Here is a 21,231-nt window from a genome sequence, read left to right as displayed (position 1 = left end):
TATGACTGCATGAATATTGCTGCTTTATACCATGCTCCTGCATGAACCTTGCAAACTCATTTGAGAGGTACTCTCCCCCTCCATCTGACCTTAGGCATTTTATTTGCAGCCTGTTTCTTTTTCAACCATAGCTTTGAAAGCTTTGAAGTGCCCAAACACTTCACTTTTCTTTTTCATAAAATACACCCACAGTTTTCTGCTGAAGTCATCAATAAATGTGATAAAATAGTGACAGCCTCCAATAGATGCAGCTTTTGTAGTCCACACATCAGAGTGGATTAATTCCAATGGCTTTATACTCTCTTGAACATGCCTAGGAAAAGGTTTCGTTGCCTGTTTCCCAAATTGACAGGCTTCACAAACCTTGTGCATTTCTGCAACCTTGAATTTAGGCAATCCTGCAATAATATTTTGGGCTTGCATTGATTTAAGTCGCTGTATATTAACATGACCAATGCGTTTGTGCCAGATATCAATATCTGCAACTACACCGGTCCCATGTGCAAACATTGCTGCACTCAATTCAGGCATGTCCACATCCAACGTAAACATCCTGCCCTTCTTCTTTCCTTTTGCTATCAAGCGACCATTATTTTTCATATCCTCAACAAAGCATCCATGAGGATTAAATCTAACCTGCAAGCCCTGCTCAACCATCTGACCAACAGAAACCAGGTTCTTGGTGATGTTCGGGACATGAAATACATCAGACAAGTATTTCTTTTTCCCATCCTACATAGACAAAGGAATTTTGCCAATCTGCACAATAGGATGTGCAGTATCATCACCAGTCTCCACAAATCCTGGCTTTTCCATCTTCCTTGCATCTTGCATCCATTCTGCATGACCTGTCATGTGGATTGACACACCTGAGTCAACATACCACACATCATTTTGTTCTTCTGCACTTGTCACAGAATTGGTCATATGTTGCACCATAAATAGATCCTCATTTTTGTCATCACCCTGCCTGCTAGAAGATGCATAATTGCCTTGCTGCAATTTTCCATTCATAATGTCATTCTGCTTTTTGTAGCAGTCCTTAGCCATATGACCCATTTTGCCACAATAGTAGCATCCAACATTGCTGTTTGCATTTTGGCTTCTCTGCCATCCACCATGGCCTCTTTGGCTCCCCCTGCCTCTAGAGTTACCACGTCCTCCTGCATAGGACTGGTTTTCTTGGGTTTGCTGCATATTCTGATTTCTACCATGGCCTGCAGATCGGCCTCCTCTACCTCTGCCTCTACCTCTACCAGCATTTGAGTAGAGGACAGTTTCTTTTGAAGTTCTTGCTGAAGAAGATGCACCCCCATTTCTCTGCTCTTCAGAAATTAGAAGAGCAATTAGCTCCTCAAAATCAGGAAATTTTTCACGGATGGCAATGGATGTCCAGAACTGTGCATAATCCTTTCCTAGACCATTCAAGGTCACAGAAACCAAATCATCATCATCCACTGGCGACCCAATGGAAGCAAGTGCATCTGCAATTTTCTTCACTTTCATGTGGTAGTCATTTATGCTCAAATTTTCTCTCTGCACATTGTGCAACTCCTGTTTGAGTTGCATTTTCATGGCTTGCGTATTTGTGCTATACATTTTTACCAAAGTATCCCATGCCTCCTTTGGCATATTTGCATCCTGAATATGCACAATCATGGAGTCCGAAATACTGATAGACAGCCAATACATAACTTTCCTGGCTCTCTCATGCCATCCTTTGAATGCCTGCATTTCCTGTTGACTGGGAACATTAGGAAGAACAGGTTCTTCTTCATTTCTTGTAATGAACTCCCAATAGCCTTTTCCCATCAAGAAATTCGTCATTCTAAACTTCCATGCCTGGAAGTTGTTCTTGTCAAGCTTTTCAGTGACAATCTGTGAAAGAGAATCATATGCCATTACAGAACACTGCAAAATATTCTGTCACTACAAAAAACACAGCTTTTGCCTCACACGGGCAGAACTGCAAAACTGACGAAAGTGGTATTTGACCACACAGTCACTTCCTAGTGATGATTTTGCATCAACAGGCAACAAGCATGATTCTGCAACTCCCAATATCTCTGCACACAGGCATACGATGCAATTTGTGTGGCAACTTTTCATCGACTAGCCGAGCAGTGGTCGCACAGCAAAAATAGGGCCTTTTTCTGAGTGCTGCGGAGAACTTCCGCCTTCAAAATGGGCCTCAAAATGGCCTCCCGCAACATATACTGTGCTCTCGCCACACCGCGAAGGGCGTCTCAATCTGAAACAGTGCACTCCTGCACTTATGGCTATGCTACCTGCAGAGATTGCTCCCAAACTCGAAATAGGAAAGCAACACTGGTCCTCTTACCAGGACACCATGAACTTGGCTTGCTTTCTTGAGCTCCTTACCACGAACAAGGCTCTGATACCATGTGAAGATTGTGGGAGAGAGGGAAGGAGTCTCACTTGCGGCTTTCTCACATGAACAATTGGGGGAATACACACAAAGGTGGAGGCTGAAAATAGTTTTCCTCTTCTTAGTTGTGAAAGCCAAAAGAACTCTAGTACAAAGAAATAGAAGAACCCTATATGTGGGTCTCAAACCAAACTCAACTAACTAAGGTGGCATACTAACTGAGCCATGAACTAGTGTAGATAAGGATAGCTATCATCCAGCTATTATTCGTGGGCGGTGTACCAACCGCATCTCCAACTAACAAGTCGGTGACATAAATGCACAACAGTCACCCTGGCATATCGCGAGGAGCTCAATATCTCAACAAGGGGCATTTTCAAGACAGCTCCATTGGGCTTCTTGATGGTAGGGCACACACATGAGGACATTGATGCAATGTTCAGCAGGTTTTCTGAGAGCTTGCGGGTGGGACAAACATTCACTTTCCCGCATCTGATGGATACATTCAAAAAATGTACATCATCTTCACCGGCACCATTTGTTCTTACACGGGTTCCTAACTTCAAGGATTATGTGGATGGCTACCTATGTGATGGGCAAGAAATGCTAGTTGGACATGCAAAGCCATTACAATTTCGATTTTACATGCAAGGTGACAGACCAATGATGCAGTACAAGGTGCATCCAAAATCACCGAATTGGATGCCCATTGAAGGGGGAATTGAGCTATGGAAGAAAGATAGTCAGGGTCGATCATTGTTGCCAACAGGTTGTCCGGATATACTGCCAATGGCTGCATTTGTGAGAGATCACTTGCAAGTAATATTAGGGATAAAGGATTACATTAAGTTTTGGGAGAGATGTGCAAGTGGAAAGAATGCATCCTATGAGTCCTATATTAGGCCAGTGATAGACTATTGGAAAACCATGATCGGTGAGCTCAAACAGGAAAACATCTCAGAGATAGGAGTGTATAGAGAGTTTTGGCCAAGAACACAATCTCCTGATGAGGAGGATGATATAGATGCCTACATTAATGATTTCCAAGGCTATGAGGAATGGAATGATCACTATTGTGGGCCTCTAAAAGGTAAGCTGAGGGAAGAGTTTAGACCAACGATGGATGTTAAGCAAGGTGACTTCGTCTTGGTGAGGCCATCAGATCCTATATACCCCATATGGCTTGGGGTTGCCATATCAAGTGCCGAGATGGATGCTGCTTCTCCTAATTTCAAGAAATTATTAATTCAGTATTGGGGAGGTATTGGGCACCATCATTTAAGAGAAAGGGGCTCAGTGATGCAGATGCCTATGTTGATTGCTGGAACAAGTATTGGGTAGAGAATAGGTTGGATCCACAGGTATGGGAGTGTATTGATGCAATTGTCTGGTCATGGACATCAAAATCCATAAATAGACCCAATAAGATCAAGATTCCATAGAGCATATGTATCAAAGCACAAGAGAGCTTGCTTGGTATCAGAGCATAGAAAATGGTGTCGATTTTCTCCCTCTTAATCTCCCAAACTTCCATTGTAAGGTGTGTTCTCATGTGATGTTTCTCAATTGTTTTTATCTTGTCAATGGGTATTTGCATATTATTAATATGATAATTTTCAGAAGCTGACCTTCACTAACAACTGCTTTGTTTCTAGTGGAAATCACTATGCATGGTGTTTGTTAACACCACCAACTGTGTTTATCAACACCTCAAGTAAAATATACATGTTGTCCCTAGACGGTGTTTATTAACACCACCAAATACATGATTTTCAAACTCTGCCACAAATGCTTTATTTTGGTTTTTAGATGCAATGAACTGTTTCACAACCAATGAAGTTTTTCATAATCATTGGAATTCCAAATATTAGCTTATTCAATATTGGTAAAATTCCCATAATCAATGGAAATTTTCCCAAAATTTAATGAAGCCTTTCCCAATTTTAATGAAATCCACCCAATTTCAAAATTCCCAAAATGCAACTTTTGTCCCACTTTATCTAATACTGTGTTAGCTGCTTTATCCAATTCGGGAATGGCCATTGTCGTTGTGGTTCTACAAGCTCTTCTTCATCTTCTTTGTCTTGAATGCTCCCAAGCACCATTGGGGGAGTTCGGTCTGCTGTTGGTGGCGGTACTGGTTGGATATCTTGGTCCTTGTTGTCTGGGAAGGAAGCATCCTCCTCCAATTGATGTGGTTGTCCTGAGAAGACCAGATCGCGACTTACAATTACCTTCTTGGTAACAGGGTTATAGAGACGGTAACCCTTTGCCTCTTCACTATAGCCCAAGAAAATACACTTCCGAGCTCTTCGGTTCTCATTTGGTCCTGGTAGCATCAGGGACATGCACAAAACAGTCACATCCAAAAATTTGTCAATGAAATTTGGGATTCCAAAACCCCACTAGATTCTAGAATCCCAAAATTCATTGATGGAAAAAAAATTCCGTTGATGGAAAATTTTCATCGATGAAAGTTTTTCGTGATGAAATGATTTTCCTTATACTAGAATGACATTTACATTCACTCATGCTAGAAAAATTTTTTTTTTCGGATGAAAATTTTGTTTCATTGACGGAAAATTTATATCCATTTAACTTTATCACAACAAAGTGGATTTTAGAATGATTTACATCATTTTTAAAAAGGACAACAGTTTTCATCGTCGTGATTCATATTTACATCAAAATAAAGTAAACCACTAAATTGTACTACTCACAATCATCTAAAATTCGACTGTTTAGATATTTGATTTTCTTTCTACATCTATCAAAATATTTTCTTCAACAAGCCTCTTCTTTGTCTATGGACGACACATACCTACTTACCTTAACACCACATATATTCTCTAATTCAATGATAAGGATGAACTTCAATGATTGGGATGATGTTTTTGTAGAAGAAAAAGCACATTTTTGTAATTCTAAGTAATGTAGTATACTTTATGTAGACATACATGAATTATTAGTAGTTTCAAAGAATACTAGATCGTATCATTGATCTTGTTTTTTTCAATTTGTCATTTGATGTGAAAAGTAGAAACTTTTTCATTAGGAGTTAGCCACAGTTCTACAAAACAAATTTTTTTTTCTTTCTCATCGATGGACCTATTCCCTTCAGCACTTTGCTTCTTCTTTCTTTTTGTCAATGTTCCTTTTGCTTTGAACCCCAATATTTCTTGATAAACTCAGTTCCTTTCTGACCAACCATGCCTCCATTTGCTTGTGGTTCTCCATTGTGCAAAATTTGATCTTCACCCATTGCATGGCATTCAAAATTGATCTTCTACCATTGCATGACCATCCATAATTTGCAAGTTCCTTTAACCAAAAACATGCAAGCAAATAAGTGGAGGGAAGCACAATTTTTGTATGTGTCACAAAGAGATACAAAGAATAAGGGTGATGGATTTGATCTAAGGGAGGAGGTAGATAAGGCAAGAAAGTCCATGAAGGGCAAGAAGGAAATAAACATGAAAGTGGGGAAGATAAAGGAAGCTGAAGATAGCAGAGCTAAAGAGTGGAAGAAGTTAAGGAAGCTGACAACTGAGCTGAAGGAAGAGCAGAAGATGAAGGAGGCCGATGAAAGTGCTAAAGAGGCTGGGTACCTTGGAAAAAAGGCTATGTTATTGCACCACAACATGTAGTATGAGCGCGCGCACGCACCCACACATGCGCGCGCGCGCGCACGCACCCACACATGCGCGCACGTGCGCACACACACACACACACACAACTGCACAATGTGCAATGACGAAATATAAATCATGGTTCCCCACTCTTTTTTGAGCAGTACTCATTATTTTCACCACTACCCATTCTTCTTACTTGCACATTACTAGGTTCCATTCTCTCTTACTAGCACATTCTTACCACTTGTTAACACATGACAAAGGAATGTCAATGATAATAGCTGAAGGAGGATTAAAGAAGAAGTTCTCAGTCTTAAATGTATACACATTGCCACACCCAAGCTACATGGATGCATACTTTGCATATATTTTGCATCGTGTGCTATTTTTTCCATAGGGCCAAAGTCAATATACCCCTTGAGGGGTCCCTTGTTAGATATGCTCAATGCCCCACCCTCCTGTAACCACCAGTGATGCAAGGTGCTCAAGTTGTAAGGCCCCCATATGAGGAGAAGCCATGTGTGAGCCCAGGACACTGGATGGATCTTGACTTGCATGTCAGGTGAGGTCTATCAATGAGACCGTTGATGGTAGAAAGGTGATTGTGTGAGAGCCCCTTATTCTTGCTGGGGCCTGGGGAATATTCGTTAAATATTCCATGGACGACTAGTTAGTTCCATCGACTAGTTTGACTGGTCAGCTCCACCGACTATGTCGACTGGTCGGCTCCACCGACTACGTTGATCCGACTACCACCCTCATAGCTATAAAGAGGTAACCTCCCCAATCCTTTGTATCAGATCAGATCAGATCTTCTAGCTAGTAGCTCTTCACCTAATATCTATCTAGATCACCATCTAAGCTCCACTATGGGAGCGCACGGGTGGATGGAGCCCTCATTTGTACTACATCAGTATTGAAGGAAAGTTTGTTTCTCTCCAGTTTGCTATGTACTCTCTATTCTTTGTTCAATTTCTATTCTGCTGCACCATGTAATTTTGCATGGTATCAGAGCCTAGGTGGCGGCTCTAAGGATCGAAGAATAGAAGAGAGGTGAGGGCTTCAACAACATATGGAGTGATGGCAACAGGAAGCAACTCGAGTTTAGCAGCTGTTGCTGCACCAACAATCCAGGCATTGAGGATTCGCCCACCAGCCTTCACTGAAGGCAAGCTAATTGGTACGAATTACACTCTATGAAAGTTTAAAATTACTGCTATTTTGGATTCATATGATCTTCTGGAGACAGTACTGGGGACTGCTGACCCAGAACCACAAGGAACTCCCGATCTAGCAAATCTGGGGAGTATGATACCTCCTAATGCAGACCTTCTACGAGTTTGGAAATGCAAGAACACAGATGCTCTGTGTGCCCTGGTTACAAGTACTACTGATAGTGTTTTCAGCATACATCTAAGGCAACTATGGCCTGGAACATATTGAAGAGTCAGTATGAGATGCGAAGTCAGACAAGGATCCATAACCTAGAGAATCAGATTGCAACTGAGAAGTTTAATGAAGGAGAGACAACAGAGGTGTTCATAATCCGAATCAAAAATCTACGTGACCAGATGGCTGGTGCTGGGATACAAAAGACTAGTGAAGAGCTAGCTCAGCAGTGTCTCCAGATATGTCCATCAAGGTTTGATGAACTGGTAACACCGCTTAACACTCAGATGAGACCCCAACCATTGTCATTTGAGGAGTTCTGTGCTTTACATATGGAGGAGGAATTGAGGGTTAAAGCTTGGAGGTGGCAATGGGGATGCTGTGTTCTCTGCCACTATGAAAGGCAAAGGTGGTTCCTCCACCAAAGGTGAGTCCTCTACTAGTGGTGACAAAAAGAAGAAGGGCGGAAAGAAGAAGTTTCAGGGAGAATGCTTCTATTGCAAGAAGAAGGGCCATATGATTATAGATTGCTGGGTCAAGAAAGAAGATAAAAAGAATGGCATCCTGAAGAAGACAGATAAGGGGAAAGAGACAACTAACACAGTAGAAGCAAAGTTGGATCTATTCTGGCCATTGAGAAAGAGTGTTCCTCAGTTCAAGAAGCTTCAACCACTGATTCATGGGTGTTGGATAGTGGTGCCTCCCATCACATGACTTGCAAGAAGGGTCTATATTGTTCCATGTAGCCTCTATAGGAACCCATCACCATGACGGTTGGTAATAACACAAAATGCCCTGTTGAGGGTACAGGTACGATTTCATTTGTTTCTATAAATGGAGATGTTAAGAAACTATCTAATGTGTTGTATGTTCCACAAATCAAGAGAAATTTGCTATCAGTTGCTTCCATAACCGACCTTGACCATGAGGTGAGGTTCAACAAGATAAGAGCAAAAATTCTGGATAGTGCACAAAATCTTGTTGGCATAGGAGTAAGGAGGAACAACCTGTATGAGCTAAGTACTCTTACAGCCACCGCTAGAGTCGGCACAAGCAGACTTTGGCATGAAAGATTTGGCCACATCGGATTTGCAGTGCTGAAGGAGATGCAAAAGCAAGGTATGGTTGGTCACTTACCCGCAGTCACAGAAATCAAAGAACCATGTAAAGCTTGCATGATGGGTAACTCATGGGTAAGAAACAGAGAAAGGCATTCCCACAAGAAAGAAAGAATAGAGCAAATGCTCCTCTAGAGTTGGTGCATGTTGACTTGTGCAGTAAGATGCCTACACAAGCCTTGGGGGGATCTTCCTATTTTTTATTGATTGTCAACAACTATAGTAGGAAGATGTGGGTGTACTTTCTTCGCAAAAAGGCTCAAGCTTTTGGTAAATTTAAAGAATGGCCACAGCTTGTTGAAAATGAAATAGGGAGAAAAGTGAAGAAAATCAGATCGAATGGTGGTGGTGAGTTTGTTTCTACAGAGTTTGGAGATTTTTGCAAGAGCAAAGGGATCAAGTGACAAACGATAACACCACATATGCCTTAGCAAAATTCGGTTGTTGAATGCCGAATGCAGACCATAGTGGAGATGGGGAGGTGTATGTTGAAAGGTGCTGGAGTGCCAAACCACTTTTAGACTAAGGCTGTCAATACTGCGGTTTACATCCTTAATCATAGCCATAAAAAGGCACTCAAAGGTAAAACACCACATGAGGCGTACAGCGATAAGAAGCCATCTGTCTCCCACTTTAGAACATTTGGATGTGAATGCTATGTGCATGTACTAGACAAAGAGAAAAACAAGCTACAACCAAAAAGAACCAAATGTATCTTCTTAGGCTATTGTGATGAGAAGAAAGCCTATAAGTTGTATGACCAAGATGCAAAGAAGATCATAGCGAGCTACGATGTGGTGTTCAGGGAGCAGCCACATGTAGTGGAGCTAGAGAAGAGCTCTTCCACTTTATCATCAACCAAAGAGGTAATTTACTATGGACCTGTCCCAAGAGCTATAAAGGAGGAGGAAATATCAAATGATGAAGGTATAAGTCACCAACCTATTGTTACACCACCAAAAAAGCCATTGCCATGATGGGTAAGGCATCTTTATGACCATGATAACCAGATGCGAGAAGGATGCAGATGGACCAAGGCGATCTCAGAGAATCGAGGAGCAAAGGAGGGCTTCTGGTCACATAGTCAATATGGTGAGATTGTTGCAGAAGTAAAGGAGCCTGCGAGTTTGGAGGAAGCACTTGCAGACTGAGATTGGAAAATTGCTATGCAAGTAGAATATGACAGCATCATGAAGAATGGATCTTGGAAGCTGGTAGATTGACCACCTAACAGAAAGGTTATTGGCACCAAGTGGGTTCAGAAGGTAAAGTACAAGGTTGATTGGACTTTGGAAAAGTACAAAGGCAGATTGGTTGCACAAGGATTTTTGCAGGTTGAAGGGTTCGATTTTTAGGAATCTCTTGCTCCGACTGCTAGAATGACCACTATTCGCATAGTACTATCGGTGCTTGCTCATAAAAAGTGGCAAGTTTATCAAATGGATGTTAAATCAGCATTCTTGAGTGGTGACCTCAAGGAGGAGGTGTACATGGCTCAGCCACCTGGGTTTGAATGGATAGACAAATTCTTTCATAAATTAAACTTCAAAAGATGTGCCTCAGATGCTAACTTGTATGTGTACAGGAAAGGTGGAAAAATTGCTATTATTGTTCTATATGTGGATGATCTCCTTATTACACGTGACTATGAAGACATGATAGAACAGACTAGAAAGGCATTGAGCACAAAGTTTGAGATGATAAGGCTTGATGCACTACTATTTGTCTCTCAGCAAAAATATGCAAGGGAGATCTTGAAGGCATTTGGTATATCCAAGTGCAAGGAGATAGCTACACCTATGGAGGTAAATGCAAGGTTGTCTATGGAGGATGCCTCACTACTAGCAGACATCGAGACGTAGAGGAAGTTGGTCGGTAGTCTCATCTATCTGTGCAACACTAGACCAGACATCAGTTTTGCTATTGGCGTTTTGAGCAAGTTCTCCAATAAGCCCTGGGAAAATCATTGGAATGCAGGGATGTGGATGCTCAGGTATGTAAAGGGCACTCTTGATCATGGCATCACCTATGGTATGGGCACTTCCTTGGCTGGTCATTATGACTCAAATTGGGCTGGAGATGTTGATTCCAGGAAATCAGTTTCTGGATATTGTTTCTCTTTAGGTTCACGTATCTTCTCTTGGATCAGTAAGAAACAACCAACAGTGGCATTGTCTTCTACTGACGCTGAGTACAAGGCAACATGTTTTGCTACATGTGAAGCAGTGTGGCTGAGGAGGATCTTATGGCACATGGGAGTGCAAGAGGATGAGGCAATTGTGCTCACGTGCGACAGTCAAAGTTGCATGGCCATTGCTAAAAATCCAGTGTTTCATGTGCGCACAAAACATATAGAGATTCAGTATCACTATGTGGATGATTTGATTGAGGATGGGATAGTGGAATTGGTCTACTATCCAATAGAGCCAAATGGAGCAGATATCTTCACCAAGGTGCTCGGGAAGGATCAGCTTCAGGGTCATCTTTAAAGACTCGGCATTGGGTCGAGAAGGTAGTTTATCTACAAGTGGACATTGAGGGGGGGTGTTAGATATGCTCAATGCCCCACCCTCCTGGTAACCACCAGTGGTCCAAGATGCTCAAGTTGTAACACTCCCATATGAGGAGAAGCCATGTGTGAGCCCGGGACACTATATGGATCATGACTTCCATGTCAGGTGAGGTCTATCAATGAGACTGTTGATGGTAGAAAGGTGATTGTGTGAGAGCCCCTTATTCTTGCTGGGGCTTGGGGAATATTCCTTGAATATTCCATGGACGATAAGTCGGTTCCACTAACTAGTTTGACTGGTCAGCTGGTCCACTGACTAGGTCGACTGATCGACTCCATCGACTACGTTGATCCGACTACCACCCTCATAGCTATAAAGAGGCTACCTCCCTAGTCCATTGTATTAGGTTAGCTCAAATCAGATTAAATCTTCCAACTAGTAGCTCTTCACTTAGTATCTGTCTAGATCACCATCTAAGCTCCACTGTGGGAGTGCACGGGTGGACAGAGCCATCATTTGTACTACATTAGTATTGAAGAAAAAGTTTGTTCCTCTCCAGTTTGCTGTGTACTCTCTATTCTTTGTTCAGTTTTTGTTCCGCTGCGCCGTGTAATTTAACATCCCCTTTAGGGTCAAGGTCTATATTGACAATACCAAAAATAAAGAACAATATATTTTGCATGTATTGTGCAAAACATAGTATAATTGATGTTTGTTGTGTAAAATATAGTGTAACTGAAGTCTGTTGTGTGCAATATAGTGTAATTGACATTTGTTGTGTACTTGAAGGTATATTTTCCATTGAGTTAATGTTATTATTCTAAAATAGCCCAGTGAATTCTTATGTGGTATGTTGTATCATAGTTTAATAATGTTCTTAGCTTGCCTAAATTTCTTTTCCAACCAATCCCATGGTTGGTTGAAACAACTATGTTTTTTAATATTTTGACTTATGTTCTTAGCATGATACCAATCCATTGAAGATTTATTATGTTGTTTAAAGCTGCACAGTGGTTGAAACATCATGTTGCTATAATTTGATTTATAGTTCAAAACATTTTTTAATTATTTAATTTATGTTCTTAGCATGCCACCACCGCATGGTTGAACTCGCCTTGTGGTTGTAACATCATGTTATTATAGTTTAATTAATATTTTAATTTATGTTGTTTATGTTTAATGAATAGTTTAATCTATAGCTAAGAGTCCTAACCTTTCAATTGATCAAAGGATATTCAAGCAGTGTAATCCCTGCTACATCATGACACTCAAAGATAGGAATGTGTGTTAATGCGAAAAACATATAGAAATTGATCTAAACTTGCAAGCCTTGAATGACTTGAGATGCAATAATGTTGGAGCATTTCTTCATGAAGATAGACTCACATGCTGTGCTTTAGAGCAACAAGGTTGCCTTCCCTCATTTCATTTGGATAGACATGAAATGTCTTCTTCTTTAGCTTCAAACTACAATGCTTGCATGTGCCACGAATGCATTCAATGTGATGCCACTCACGATCTCCCTTTAGACAAACGACGGGCTCCCACAGAGACCTTAGGCTACAAAAACATGCTCTTCCTTGCAACACATAATGAGGATCCAAGTGGCCTATAGACTATGCATTTATAGGAGAGATCCCCATTGAGCAATGCTCCAACACGACCAAATCTCAAGTCATTCATAGATTGTTGGGCCAGGTCAAAGTCTATGTGTTTTTTGCAACAAATAGCATTCCTCTCTTTGAGTTTCTTGATGTACCAATGCTTACAATGATTAAATCTCCTTTGTTGAATTGAACTGTTAGAATTTTGATCCATAAACTTAAGATACAGCTCTGTCTATTGACCCAACATGTAGGAGCAATAGAACAGTGAGCCCTGTTTTAAATGGAACAATAGTACAATGATCCCCCTTTTTGCACTACCAAAACAAGAAAAAACATAGTCCTCTCCTCCTCTTGGAGGAAAAATTTAAAAAGTTATGAGATTTACACATTCCAAATAAAAATAAAGGTTTAAATAATCATAGAAGTATAAAGATAGCATGCTTTCATTAGACTCCGTCTCTTCACCTCTTGGAGGAAAATATAAAAAAGTTATGAGACTTACACATCCCAATTAAAGGCTTGAACAAGCATACAAGTATAAAGATAAGGTTTTATACATGCTGCAATGTAGTCATATTTTCAGGTTGTTTCCCAATGGTAGCCATTAGACGCTGAATACTCTCAGCTCGAAACACTAGTAGATCGGCTTCTATATATGATTCCATTTTGACTGGTAACTCCAAATCCAAAATGTCTCTAAGAAACAACATGCAATTGTAGGCAACTCTCCACCCACAGTTGTGCCCATCTTTTTGCTCCACTGGTAGACGTCATTTGAATTCTACTTGGTCTTATTGCTCCCTGGTTGTTCTGACAGTAGATACTAGCCGATATGCAGCACTGTCCATCATGACATATGAAATATATTAATATATCATGATCATAAGATACAAAATAAGAAAGTAACAAAAATATTAAGAGAATAATTACCTTGGGGAGTTGGCATGATAGCCTTCCATTGAATTCACAAACCACAAACGATTGACTTCAAGGTACCAAGCAATTAGACTCCAATATGAGCTACACGATTAGATAAAAAATGATTATTGTTTAACACAAACTTGCCAAAGAAATAGTAAAAATAAGGTTGGAGTTGATAATTACTCCTCATGATAAGGCATAAAGATGAGTCGCACCCATTTAAATTCAAAGGGCTTAAAAACATCTTCTATAGTCTTTTGAGGAGAGCTAAGAATAGAAGAAAGGAGAGAATTGAGCATGTAGACATGATTCTACACTGCATTAGGAAGCTGAGAAATAACTACACTGCACCAAGAAATAAACAAACATTAGCTCATAGAATTGATTCTGCATTCTGCACTAGGAAACTGAGATATAACTACACTGTAAATAAATAAACAAATGTTCGCTCATTGAAGTAGCAACAAATAAACAAACATTATCTGAGAATGGCTAGGATAACATTGTCATTAACCTCTTTTAAAGGATTGAAGAGGATTGAAACCTCCTCTCTACCAAAGCTCAAATACTAAGGTTCTCGTTTCAAAACGACCCTAACTTCAAATGAACTTTCCATTTTATCCAACGCAGCTTGTATTCTATTTTTGCGGTCATTCTGCTTTTCCATGGTGTCTTCAAAGCTCTTCTGCTCATGGGATTCTTCGACCAAATTTAGAGGTGGTTGCATTGCTGAAGTAGAAGGGAGTGCCTCCATATTGACTTCATCCATTTCTTCTCCCTCTATTGCCTATAAACAAATATGAGAGATTAGATTCATTATCTTTAAATTTAAATCTTATTTAAAAAATGGTATTTAGTTGAGAAATAGAGAGTCCATACCGCTATGTATTATCGTAGTGGCCTTTTTACATAACCCTGTGAGCCATAATTATCAAAGAAGGCATCATCATCTTTCTCTTCATCCACCAACCTCTCTCTAAATGGGTCATGTAAGTCCATCTTTTCATCAATATACTTGAAGCTAAAAATAGGCCATGAAATGCTTGTTTTCAATAATATTTGTGGAGTTCCCTTTTCTGAGGAGATTCTCAAATAAATATCCCATCCTACACAAGGTGACCTCCCAATCTGCCGGTAGCAAATTCTCCACCATGGTAAGCAAGAGACTCCTACTTTTTGCCGGACTTCCATAGTTGTTTTTTTGATAATGTATGGACTTGGGAATATCTTGCTCTTCTAGCATCAATCTCAAATTATTTAAATTCTCTCTTATGTTCTTTTGTAAGGAGTGATCAGGGTTGGGACTCTGCATACACAAGAAGAATGATTCAAGAGATTGAATCGCTATGCCACATTCTCTCTTTCCTGTCTTTGCTGCATAAACACCACTATAGATCTTCAAATCTGATGAATATGCTTGCTGTAGAGTAACCTGCATGGCTTCTTTATCTTGTTTATTGACAAAAATGACAATGTTGCAAATTGCCACTTTGCTAATGGTGGTATATACTATTCTATCAATGAAGTTATGGATATCATCGCTAGAAACTTCATTGATGAAAAATAGTTGTGGCTTGACCTATGCTGACTCATTCTTGATGAAGTCATCTTCTAAAACTCCCCTGAAGTTCACAAGCTTTCCAGACTTTGACATAACCTCTACATTGAATTGAAAGCTTTGGTGCATATCTGTTAGCATCCTTATCTCGCTGATCAATCTTTCCACATATGCAACCACCTATTGTGGGATTTCTTTTCTCATGTAAGAGGTTACTATTTTTGACCCATCTTCATCCTTTTTAATCCACTTGTTTGCCCATAGCTTTACCTTGGGTGTTGACAAAGAAGCTATATGCTTGACCACATTATAGTCAATGTTACAATGACTAAGTGAGATTTGTTTCTCTGACAGCAAATACTTAATGGCACTATGCACTGCATCATGCCTCACCTGTACATTGATGCATTCTTCCAAGCAGTGGTCTTTGTCTTTCTTTCCACAAAACCATTCTTTCTTTAAAAGTTTCTGTGCTTCCATGGATGCATACTTGTTAGGCTTAGTACTTTATAGGCCTCCACATCCTTGCCGTCAACTCCTTCTTATCCATTACCTTTGACTTTCCTGAGACAAACAAAGGAGCTTCATAAGTCAACTCTCTAGGCTCACATGCAATGCACACTTCAAGCATCTCATTGAACACTTCAACAGGATGAAAAATGATGGAAGTGTAGTTGGCATATCTGTCTCTCACCACCTTGAGGCTTCTCATATTTTCTTCTCGCTCTTGAGTTCCCCTAGGCACAACTACACTCAAAGAAGTATAGAAGTTTGTGAGTGTGTCGGCATCTGCTTTTGTGACCTTTCTCTTCAAATCAGGATTTGGAGAACCAAATGTTGTCCATACAACCCTTGCCTTTTGTAAGACCTCTGATGTTGAGGGTATCTTATGCTTTCCATGGACATAATGATTAAGTCTTTCGAACTCAATCAAATACTTGATCTCATGCTTGAATATACAGATGGTTGCAGGATAACAATGGAATGAAGATATCTTTGCGAATTGTTCTGAAGTGAGTCTTTTGACCTCCTTTGCTTCTTTGGTGATTTGATGACAAGCATAAGCCCAATGTTGACCATCAATGGGCTAGAATCTGCAATTAAGGAGGAATACCTTCTTTGCTTCCTTCAACATATTCTCACCTTGTGCCTCTTGGCCTTGTTCATGTGGAATATTTTTAAGAGTGTCTTTAAAGAATTGAGTGAAGGTTTCCTTGAAATGTGTAGGTCCTATAAATGTTATTTGATCCAAAAAGCTATTTTTGATTGGACAAAACATTATTGGACATAGGACCACGTTGCTTGCCATAGGTTTCTTTCCATCTCTCAAAGCCTCGTATATTTGCAGTGCATAGGATATATCAAGGTTTCGACTAAATTTAGTAAATACAATTGCAGCTTTCACATCTCTGGCATTCACAAACCACATCCTTTCACCCCAGATATATCCCACATCATCGTCTGTTACTACTTCATTAAGACATAGATTGAGATTTTTGATTAATGTGAGTTCATCTTGATCATCTTCAGCTTCAGGTTTTGAGTCCTTCATCTTTCTCTTCTTTTAACCATTTTCCATCCACATGATCTTTGTTTATAGTGGGACGATGCCTTTTTCTAATTCTTGGAACCATGGCTCTTGTAGTATTATCCTTTTGCATTTCACACCATGGTTTGCTAGCAAGAGCTTCGACCATAATTGCAGTGGATCGACCTTGATCTTCTTCAATTTTTTTAAATTCCCATGCACTCAAGGCTTGTGTTTCATCATCCTTAGTGACATCCACCATTTCTTGCTCTAGAAATTTGCACTCATGTTCTACACATTTGTGACAGTGTGCATGTTCTTCTTGCCCATTGCATCGAAGTTTGTGCTTGATCTCCTTCATATGAAGATCCTTGAATCTGAGGTGCATATTGTGCATCCTAAAAGTACTCAAACATAATCTTTGCATGCATCCTTTTTGCCACCACACTAGGAAATCACTCCCAAGTATATGTGAGAGCCTCTAATGCACTTTGCAGCTCTAGAAAATTTGATGGTTGAGGAGGAGGCATCACAAAGGTTTTTGAGTCTCTCCTTGACACAACAAAATGAAGACCGCCAGATTCAGGATCTGAACTCTTTCTGAAAATATCCATAAAAGTCTGTTTTGGCTCTATCATTATGCCTACTACAAGGCTTGAAGTCATATCTTTCTTAGAGAATGTAGCATCCCATGGATCGTCAACATCATTGAACTCCCTTTTTGACAAAACTAGAAAGATTCTCTTTTCCTTTTGATGAAGAAACCAAGCTCTTCTACCCATGTGATATCGAGTCCACCTAACAAAGCCATTGGGGCTATATTTATTTCCTTTCAAATTTAAAGTGACGTCAGAGACCTATGCTCTAATCTCAGAGTCATGTAGACTAGCCTGCACATTATTTTATTGCTCCATAATCCTACAAAAAAAGATAATGAAGAATTTAGATACATACAAGTAAAGTACAATATACAAGGCTTGATACATTAAATGTAGGAAATAGCCCAAAAGGCTTTACAAGGCTTCATATGGCAATAAATGTGACCAATAGTGGAGAGGGCTTTACAAAGTATTTTATAGCAATAAATGTGGGAAATAGCCTAGAAGGCTTATGGCTTAAATATTTGTACAAATGTAAGAAAATTAGCCAATAAAGCTTTACATTGAATTAAAATGCCCACTCTAGTGACAAAGCTCCAATCTTCCTGATGACATGCAATCTGTCCATCCATTGATATCTGTCCACTGATACCCAACTGATGCAATCTACCCACTAAAAACTATTTCACTGATATCCACTTATGTAGCCCACTGATACTCATTAAATATTGAATGGTCGGGTTTAATAAAAGGCGCTTCATATGGCAATAAATGTGAAAAATAGCCTAAAAGGCTTTACAAGGTTTTTTATGACAATAAATGAGCTTAAATGTTTGTACAAATGCAATAAAAATAACCAATAAAGATTTACAATGAAATAAAATGACCACTATAGTCATCAAGCTCCAATATGCCCCATGACATGTAATCTATCCACTAATATCTGCTATTTGCTCATGCAATCTGCCCACTGATAAACTTCTTGGTAAATGGTGAAAAGGTCTTATTTAATAGCATGTTATGAGTGTGAAACCGGATGTGAGCAAAGGGACTAACAACGATTAGGAACTAGTTAGAAAAATTTGAGCATGGCTTCGATTGGCAACTTGGAGAATTGTCTCTCCTCTAAGGCAATCTAATCTATGCTAAACCAACCGTCGAAGTGAAGAAAATCAATAAATAATTTATTTTTCTGTGTTCATTTTAATGTGCTAGGGTTTAAGAGGCTTAAATATGCAAAAGAAGGGGTTTTGATGTAGAGGCTAAACCTGCATGTGAGAGAAATGAAGAGCAAGTATCTAAAGAAAAGTTAACATTTTTCAATTTAAAAGATGAATATATATAAAAATATTATCTCACCTTCAAAACAAACCATAAATTCACTCTTTTATAACTTTTTAAAAGTATAATACAAAACATGTAAATATATAAAACTTTCTCTCTTTCCTCTGAACTCTCTCTCTCTCTCTCTCTCTCAACTCTTAATTCTCTCTGTAGCCATAGTCAAGACACCTCATTCTCTCTCTTAATCTCTCTCTCTCTCTCTCTCAACTCTTATGTCTTTCCCTCTCTCTCCTCATCCCACTCATTCTCTCTCTTAGTTTGTCTCAAGTCTCTCTTTCTCTCCCTCCCACGACTGCTAGGATTTATCTTTCTCTCTCTTCATCTCTCTCTCTCCCTAGGATTTGTAATTATCTCTCTCTCTCTCTCTCTCTCTCTCTCTCTCCACCTCTCTCTCGAGATTTATTATTCTCTCTCTTAATTTCTCTCTAGGATTTGTAATTCTCTCTCTCTCTCTATCTCTCTCTCTCTCTCTCTCTCCCTAGGATTTGTAATTCACTCTCTCTCTCTCTCTCTCTCTCTCTCTCTCTCTCTCTCTCTCACCCTCTCTACCTCCCTCCCTCTATCCTCTTGGCCACTAGGATTTGTCATTCTTTCGCTCTCTCTCTCTCTTAATTCTCTCTCTGAATCTCTCCCTCCCTTCCTCCCTCCCTCTCTCTCTCTCCCTCCCTCCCTCTCGCCCTTTCTCTCTTTGTCCCTCTTCTCTCTCTTAATCTCTCTTTCTCTCCCTCCCCTCTTCTATCTCATTTCTCATTCTGTCTCTCTCTCTCTCTCTCTCTCTCTCTCATTGTGAAGAGAGTGGGAGAGAGGTAAGGAGTCTCACTTGTAGCTTTCTCACATACACAATGGGGGAATACACACAAAGGTGGAGGCTAAATATAGTTTTCCTCTTCTTAGTTGTGAAAGCCAAAAAACTCTCTTACAAAAAAGAATAGATGAACCCTATATGTGGGTCTCAAACCAAACTCAACTAACCTAGGTGGCATACTAACTGAGCCACTAACTAGAGTACATAAAGGTAGTTGTCATCCAGCTATTATTCATGGGCGGTGTATCAACCGCATCTGCAGCTAACAAGTCGGTGACATAAATGCACAACGGTCACCTTGGCATATCACGAGTGGAGCTCGATATCTCAACACTCCCCCTTCAGCTCAATCCCAATTCCTGCACACCAAGCAGGTCTTTGAACTTGCATAGTTTCTTTGTGCCCAATGCCTTCGTGAATATGTCAGCTACCTGATCCTCTGTGCTGACATAAACTAGATTAATAAAACCTACTAGAACCTTCTCCCGCACATAGTGGTAATGCACCTCAATGTGCTTTGTTCTAGCATGATAGACTCGATTATTTGCCAAGTGTATACTGCTCATGTTGTCACAATAAATGACAACTAGCCCATCTATAGACTGATGCATATCATAAAGGAGCTTATGCAACCAAGCTGCCTCACATGCAGCCATCGCTGCACCCCTGTATTCAACCTCTGTGCTCAACAAGGCAACTATAGGCTATTTCTTACTGCTCCAAGTGACTGCAGCACTCCCAAAAGAAAACACATATCCACGGGTAGATCGTCTATCAAAAATACTACCAGCCCAATCAGCATTAGTGTATCCATGCAACTGTATCTGCACCCTAGTCTCATAAAATAGTCCATACTACAATGTGGACTTCACATACCTCAGTATGCATCTAGCTGCATCCAAATGCGGTTTCCTTGGAGTCTGCATAAACTTACTTTCCAACCCAACAGGATAGATCATATGAATCAAACTTCCTACCATGCATCTGTACATAGTAGGATCTTCCAGAAGCTCACCTGCATCTGCACTCAACTTCACATTCTGCTCCAAAAGAATTGAAATAATAGGCTTACAGCCTGTCATCCCATATTTGGACAGCATGTCCAATCCATACTGACTCTGCAACAGCCATATCCCACTTGTGGATCTAATCACCTCAATGCCCAAGAAGTAAACCAGCTCTCCCAAATCCTTCATCTCAAACTTTTGCTTCAATAGCATTTTCACATGAAGGATATCTTCATCACTATCACTTGTGATGATTAAATCATCAACATAAATGACAAGCAGCATAATACCTTTCTTTGTTTTTCTCACATAAAGTGAGAAATCTACCGAGGAAATCTAAAAGACAATAGTGACAAGATACTATCCTATCTTGTTAGACCATGCTCTGGGTGCTTGCTTCAAGCCATACAAGGCTTTCTTCAACCTGTAAACAAACTCAAGATGAACAGCATGCACATAACTTGGTGGCTGCTCCATATAAACCTCTTCTTGCAAATCACCATGCAAGAAGGCATTCTTTACATCCATATGATGTAAAGACCATCCCTTCGATGTAGCCATAGTAATGATTGCTCTTACAGTTGCCATCCTTGCAACTGGACTGAATGTTTCTTCATAATCAATGCCATATGTATGTGCATACCCCGTGACAACTAATCTTGCCTTGTATCTGCTCATAGAACCATCTGCATTGTGCTTCACCTTATAGACCCACTTGCAACCAATTGCATTCTTGTCTTTAGGCAAAGGGACCAATTCCCATGTAGCATTTGCTTCCAAGGCATCCATTTCTTCATCCATGGCTTTCTCCCATTTTTCTT

This window comes from Dipteris shenzhenensis, chromosome 33, assembly GCF_047967505.1.
Source record: "Dipteris shenzhenensis isolate YYH24624 ecotype China chromosome 33, Dip_SZ_1.0, whole genome shotgun sequence".
Lineage (NCBI taxonomy): Eukaryota > Viridiplantae > Streptophyta > Polypodiopsida > Gleicheniales > Dipteridaceae > Dipteris > Dipteris shenzhenensis.
The sequence above is the reverse complement of the archived record's forward strand: the minus strand, read 5'-3'. Positions refer to the sequence as shown.